The sequence below is a fragment of the Herpailurus yagouaroundi genome, unplaced genomic scaffold (genome assembly GCF_014898765.1).
Source record: "Herpailurus yagouaroundi ecotype Mexico unplaced genomic scaffold, PumYag 100, whole genome shotgun sequence".
Taxonomy (NCBI): domain Eukaryota; kingdom Metazoa; phylum Chordata; class Mammalia; order Carnivora; family Felidae; genus Herpailurus; species Herpailurus yagouaroundi.
In genome coordinates this window covers 45,505,010-45,512,149 of record NW_024412391.1, presented here as the reverse complement: position 1 = coordinate 45,512,149, position 7,140 = coordinate 45,505,010, and positions in this window count along the sequence as shown.

The window sequence follows — 7,140 nt, the reverse complement described above, 5'->3', positions numbered from 1 at the left end:
ATATAAATAAAATAGATTCTAAACTCAAAAGGTCTGGAAAACCCTACATGGCAAGTCCTACTTTGAAGGCGTTACAATATATGGTAGTATATTAAAGGATCCAAGCATGAAATAAATTTGCTTGACTTTGTTTAATCCAGCATTTTCTAATCCAAAGTGGTGCAGAAGTGTTTGTTTTCCCCAGCCATTAATATCTCTGGGTGCTAATGTGCTAAGGAACACCGTTTGGGAATTTCTGCTTTAAGACAGTGCTGGAAGAGGGAAGGCCAGCTCATTCCTAGGAAGTCCTACACCTTTGCTGACTGCCAGTGTGGCCACCATGTTGAACCTAAAGGAGCCGTTCCTGATTTACAAAGGTTGGTTCATGAACTTTTTTCACCTAAATGTTTGTGGCTTCATTCCTCTTCCTTTCCCTATTTTACTGCCTCAGCCTCCAGACTCAGGTTCTATCCCATTCACTCCCAATTTCCAGTCTCCCTACCGCCCCCTCAACCCTGCCCCAGGAGAAATGCCAGGCTCATCACTCTTAGGTGTAGCAGGATTCAGGGAGCCCATGACTACTCTGTTTTTGCTATGTTCAGGCATTTCCTCAATTGAGTAAGTTATCTCTGCACAAGTGAGAAAATTTGTTCAGTGTGCTCCAAAGCCTATATGACGTCAAGTATAAGATGATTCCAAATTTTTTGTAACATTAATATGTTTCATGGTGTTTAGCAGCCCATTTAGTCATTCTGTCTTGATGAGTGGTTGGCATAGCATGCCTAATGATGCACAAGTGTCTCTGTCTATGTTTATAAGGGCTTAGAAAAGGGCCCCATATCTCCAATAATGGCATTTGAAGGGGTTCCATTTGCAGCATTTGATTTAATGAGCTCACACTGGAGGTTTTACCAACTACAGTGGACATCATCAAGGATGGTGTGACTCAAGGATTTTTACTTTATTTCTGCCCACTTCCTTGCAGGTCTCCAGATATCACTCATTTCCAGGCTAGTAAATGTCTATGGGGACCTAATATATTTATGTCTATGTCACTTTCCTTTATTTCATAGAAAATATACCCCTTTGTTCGTGATGTCTAACATTTGCTACTAGGTGGCAGAGAATGTTAAGCAACTTCATTATTATCTCTCTCTAGCCCTTCCCTGCTCTTGCCTATCCCAACTTGGCTGAGTGCCCCACACCCACCACCCAGTGGTGACTCCATATCACTTCTCAGGGTGACAACTGTGGGCAAAAGTTTGGGCAGGGACCTGAGTTTGGGCAGGGAATAGAGCAGAGACCTGATCTTATTTGGTACTTACTCCCCATAATTACCAACTTCCCAGTAACAGACAACTTATGCCCTGCTAGATTGTGAGCCACACAGTGCCTGGCTTTTCACTTCTCCACATATCCACCATGGTACCCAGCACCAAGCTCAATGCCTACTTACTGACTACTGGTTTAGCATCTCCCAGCCCATAAGGGATGGAGCCAGAGTTGGACTCAAAGTCTCTCTCTCTTTTTTTTTTTTTACATTTACATCCAAGTTAGTTAGCTTATAATGCAACAGTGATTTCAGGAGTAGATTCCTTAGTGCCCCTTACCCATTTAGCTCATCCCCCTCCCACAACCCCTCTAATAACTCTCTGTTTGTTCTCTATATTTATGAGTCTCTTATGTTTTGTCCCCCTTCCTATTTTTATATTTTTATTTCCCTTCCCTTATGTTCATCTGGTTTGTCTCTTAAAGTCCTCATATGAGTGAAGTCATATGATTTTTGTCTTTCTCTGACTGACTCATTTCACTTAGCATAATACCCTCCAGTTCCATTCACGTAGTTGCAAATGGCAAGATTTCATTCTTTTTGATTGCCAAGTAATACTCCATTGTGTGTGTATGTATATATATGTGTGTGTGTGTGTGTGTATGTATATATATACACTCCATTGTGTGTGTGTGTGTGTATATATATATATATGTGTGTGTGTGTGTGTGTGTGTATGTATATATATACACTCCATTGTGTGTGTGTATGTATATGTGTGTGTATGTGTATATATACATACACACACACACACACACACACACACACACACATATATATATATACCACTTCTTCTTTATCCATTCATCCATCGATGGACATTTGGGCTCTTTCCATCCTTTGGCTATTGTCAATAGTGCTGCTATAAACATGGGGGTGCATGTGTCCCTTCAAAACAGCACACCTGCATCCCTTGGATAAATACCTAGTAGTGCAATTACTGGGTCCTAGGGTAGTTCTATTTTTAGTTTTTTGAGGAACCTCCATACTGTTTTCCAGAGTGGCTGCACCAGCTTGTGTTCCCATCAACAATGCAAAAGAGATCCTCTTTCTCCGCATCTTCACCAACATCTGTTGTTGCCTGAGTTGTTAATGTTAGCCATTCTGACAGGTGTAAGATGGTGTCTCATTGGGGTTTTTATTTGTATTTTCCTGATGATGAGTGATGTGGAGCATTTTTTCATGTGATGGTTGGTCATCTGGAAGTCTTCTTTGGAGAAGTGTCTATTCATGTCTTTTGCCCATTTCTTCGCTGGATTATTTGTTTTTTGGGTGTTGAATTTGATAAGTTCTTTATAGATTTTGGATACTAACCCTTTATCTGATATGTCATTTGCAAATATCTTCTCCCATTCTGTTGGTTGCCTTTTAGTTCTGCTTGGACTCAGAGTCTCTTAATGGGCAGATCTGTCACCCTGAACCAGTTCTGTCCCATGAGTGTGATTCTCCAGAGCACTCAGCTTGCTCCTCCATGGGCCCACTTCATTCTCACTGTGATTCAACATTGATTGAAAGATAGCTGGGGCTCATAACTACATACATTGTGGTGCCACAGAGAATTACCCAGATTTTAAAAATCGTAGCTTATGCAGATAGCTTCAAGAATCATGTTTGGGGCAGGCAGGGGCCACAACTATGTGTACGAACTCATAAGGTCATATTTGTTCCAAATTGAAAGAGATCTTTGAGGGCATTTAGAGGAAATTCCTTATTTTTATAGGTAGGAATTTGAACTCCAAAGACAGGTACAACTCAGAAACACAACAGATAAACTACATGATGCTAGAGAATTCCTCTCTACATAAACCCAAATGAGAGAGTTCATTTTCAATTCTTGTACTGATACCTACTTTTCATTCCAGTATTTGAGTTATGTCACATTTTGGTAACTCTGATGTGATTCACAATTTTGTCGCTTTTAAAATCAAACTGAAGTGAAATCTCTAACAAAATTCTAAAGAATCTGAGACAGTGACAGTCCAAAAGGAAAACTCAATTTGGAGCCATACTTGAATGTCCTCAAAATTAATTCAAGAGCGAAATAGAACTAAACTGTACGCTGTAAGGAATTGCTAGCTCTACTTCCCCTAGCATACTTGTATCAGTATATTATATAAAAGCATATACTTATATATGACAGACAGACATATTAAGAAGAGAATAGAAAAATAAAAAAGCTTCTTTACATGACTTAAGCTACTCCATTAACAACGCTGCTAAACAAAGGAATTTTAAGAAATAAGAAATTAAAAACAGACATAAAGAAAACTAGCAGAGCGGCGCCACCTAGTGTCGATAACCTGAAAAGCAGCTGCTCTTTCCTGCGCCCTCCAGTGGTAGAATTCACCATTTGTCATTGGCAGGAAAACTAATTCTTGAAACACATCGTTTGGTTTCTTTCCTCCGCTCTGGATGGGAGACAGAAAGAGATTGCATTTCAATACATATTCTTAGCAAGATGTACCTTCGTTCACTATATTTAAGACAAAACAACTACAGAGATCCTATTTCTGGTTGATCACACAAGTCTTCCTATAGACATGATTTCAAGAGAACCGTACTCATTAACCTTTAAAATCTGAATAATTTTAAAAGATGTCAGCCCTTCTATTCCCATGACATATTGTTCAGCGTGAAATTTTACAAACACCATCCCTGTCCCAACATTTTGGTAACATTTCAAAGCCAAAACAAACTTTGATTTAAAAAACAGTAATAATTTATAAGTAAATGTGAGAGAGTTTGATCCAGAAATAAGGTTCATCTTCCTCTGTGCCTTGGTTTACCCGTCTGTAGTGGGGAAATTGTTCTGATTCCAGTCTCCCTACCTTCCTTTAGGAGTGAGGGAGAGTTGACAGTGATAGGATTACATGAGATTGTCCCTAGATGCTAGTTAAAAGTAGAAAGTATATGATTCAGACAAAACTGAGATATTTTGTTATTTGTATTAAGAGTTTAAAAATGTTGGCGTTGATGTCTAATACCAGCACTGCCTGAGTGAAGGTAAGAACAGTGCACCAAAGAACGAGATGAACTTTACTAGTCACATGATCTATCCTTTGATAAGTCATTTACGTCTGGACTCTCTACTCCATAGGGCCTGTTCTGGCTCTGATATCCTACAGTGAGATAATATGATTGCAGTTTCCCTGTCTCTGTCCCAGCATAGATCGTCATTACCTCTTATCTGGACTAATGCAATATCTTCCTAACACATCTCTCCTAGCTCCAATCCATCCGGCAGAGTAATCAAGGAAGATGGGTATTTCCAGCATAAATCTCCCTAAAGTGTAAGTCCAGTCATCCCATTCCCCTGCCTAAAGGCCTGAAATGGCTCCCCATGGCATTTTGCGGGGCAACCAGCCTTAATCGGCATCTATTCTGTGCCAGACAGTATAATTGGTGCTTTCCCGCCAGTGTCATCACATCCATGCAATGATACTTCAGATTGGTGGGACATGCCCATTTTCATGAGGGTGGCAGCTGGGTGGGGGGGTGGGGAGTCTGAAGCTCTTGGGGGTTCAGGGAACTGATTCAAGTCCCAGTGAGACAGCAAAGAGCCTGGGATGCAAATCCAGGTCTCTGGTTCCAAAATTCGTGGTATTTGTGAGCAGTTAAGGCGTCTACTTTGGAGCCAGAAATGCTTGGGTTGGAGTCCAGGCTCTGCCAAACATGGTTACACACTGTGTGACCTTTGGAAATTTTCTAACCTCTCTATGCCTGTTTCCTTATCAGTAAAATGGGTGCTTAGTGAGTGTTTTGTGTTATTGTCACCACATTTTCTCACTGAGTAGGCATGAAGATCCCCCCCTTAGCATTCAAAGTGCTTCTAAACTTGGTTCCAACTGGATTTCCTGTTTTTTCTTCTACTACTTTCCAAAGAGCCCAATGCCGAATCGTTCCAATCCCTCTCCAACCCCACCCCACCCCCCATACTTGCAGGTGTATTGACCTTCCCCCCTAGATCTCTGCTTTTGCTGCTTCTGGTGTTCTCCCTCTTCAGCAAGTCTGTTCCTCCTCTCTACCAAACCCTAGTGGTTAGCACAGTGATGGGCATATGGCAAGCATGTAATAAATGTTAGGCGTTACCAGTATTATGGTAATTGATGGTACTATTAATAATATCCCTCAAGGCCCAATTCCAAACTCGCCTCTTTCATGAGACATTTTCCAGCCCTCACATGGGGTGTTGTCCTCTTCTGAACTACCTGTCTGTTGCCCTACCTGCCACTCAGCACACTCTCAGGCTGTGCTGACCCATACAGTAGCTGCCGGCCACATGTGGCTACTGTACTTGAAATGAGGCTGATCCAAAGTAAGATCTGTTGTAAGTGTATGATATACCCATATCCCAAAACTCTGTATAAGTAAAAGAAGTATTAAAAGTTTCATTGGTATTTTAATTTTTAGTATTTTAATTTTATTGACTATATGTTGAAATGATAATGTTGAACAGATTAGGTTAAATAAAACGTATTATTGAAGTTAATCTCACCTGATCCTTTTTCTTTGTAATTAAAATTGCATGTATGATTTCCATTATATTGCTTTGGAGAGCACTATTCTAAAGTACAGTTATTTTTAACAACCGATCTGACTAGAAGATGTAGTTCATATTCATGGTATGAAGCTGAGAAAATGCAGAAAAGCACAGGGTGGAAAAGGTGGTAATCCACCACTCAGGAAGAAACGCTAATGTGTATGTTCTAGGATTTTTATTTATAAATGTATATTTTTTGGTAAAATATATTTTTTGACAAAGTTAAGGTCATAACCTAAATGTTTTGTTGCCTGCCTTTTTCATTCACTATAATGTAAATCTCTTCTACTTCATTGAATCTTCATTTTTAATGGCTACATAAGTGTCCCGTTTATGGATGTACCATACTTCATTAAGCCAATCTATTAACATGCCAGAGATCAGCTAGACACTCACCAATCTATGATGCCCAAGAAGGGGAAGATTAAGATTCCCAGAATCCCTTGCAGTTAGCTGTGGCCACATGACCAGCTTCTGGCCAATAAAATGTGGTCAGAATGATGTAAGCCATATCCAGCCCATAACAAATCCAGGCATTCCTCCTTATCTTTTCTGTCTTCATTTATCTGTTGGATGAATGCAGGGGTATAGATGAGTACTTTGAGGTTCTGGAAGATAGTAGAACTACAAGATAGAAAGAATCAGGATACCTAAATCACTACACGGAAGGCCATCAACTGTATCATGAGCGAAAAATAACCTTGATTGCTTAAAGCCACTGAGATTTGGGATTATTTGTTAGAGCAAGCTAGTGTTAATTCCTTTAATACCTAGTAGTGGGCATTTGGATTACTTCTCATTTTTATTATTTTAATCTGCAGTGTTAGGATAAATTCCTAGAAGTAGATTCACAGGGTCAAAGGATATGTACATTTTTACAAATTTTGGAAACTATTGGCAAAAAAAATTCTTGTATTCCTTACCAGACTGGAAGCCATTTTATAGATTTCACTTTGATTGCTTCTAAGTATCTTATAGGTTTGGTTAAATGCTAAGCAAACAAAAGGAAATACTTCCAAAATAACGGCTCCGAAGTATTGATTTCGGAAACAATGAACTGTATAGATGCCTTTAAGATATATATGTTAAATGGGGTGCCTGGGTGGCTCAGTCGGTTAAGCGTCCGACTTCAGCTCAGGTCATGATCTCACAGTTAATGAGTTTGAGCCCCTGCATCAGGCTCTGTGCTGACAGCTCAGAGCTTGGAGCCTGATTCAGATTCTGTGTCTCCCTGTCTCTACCCCTTGCTTGCTGTCTCTCTCTCTCTCTCTCTCTCTCTCTCTCTCTTTCT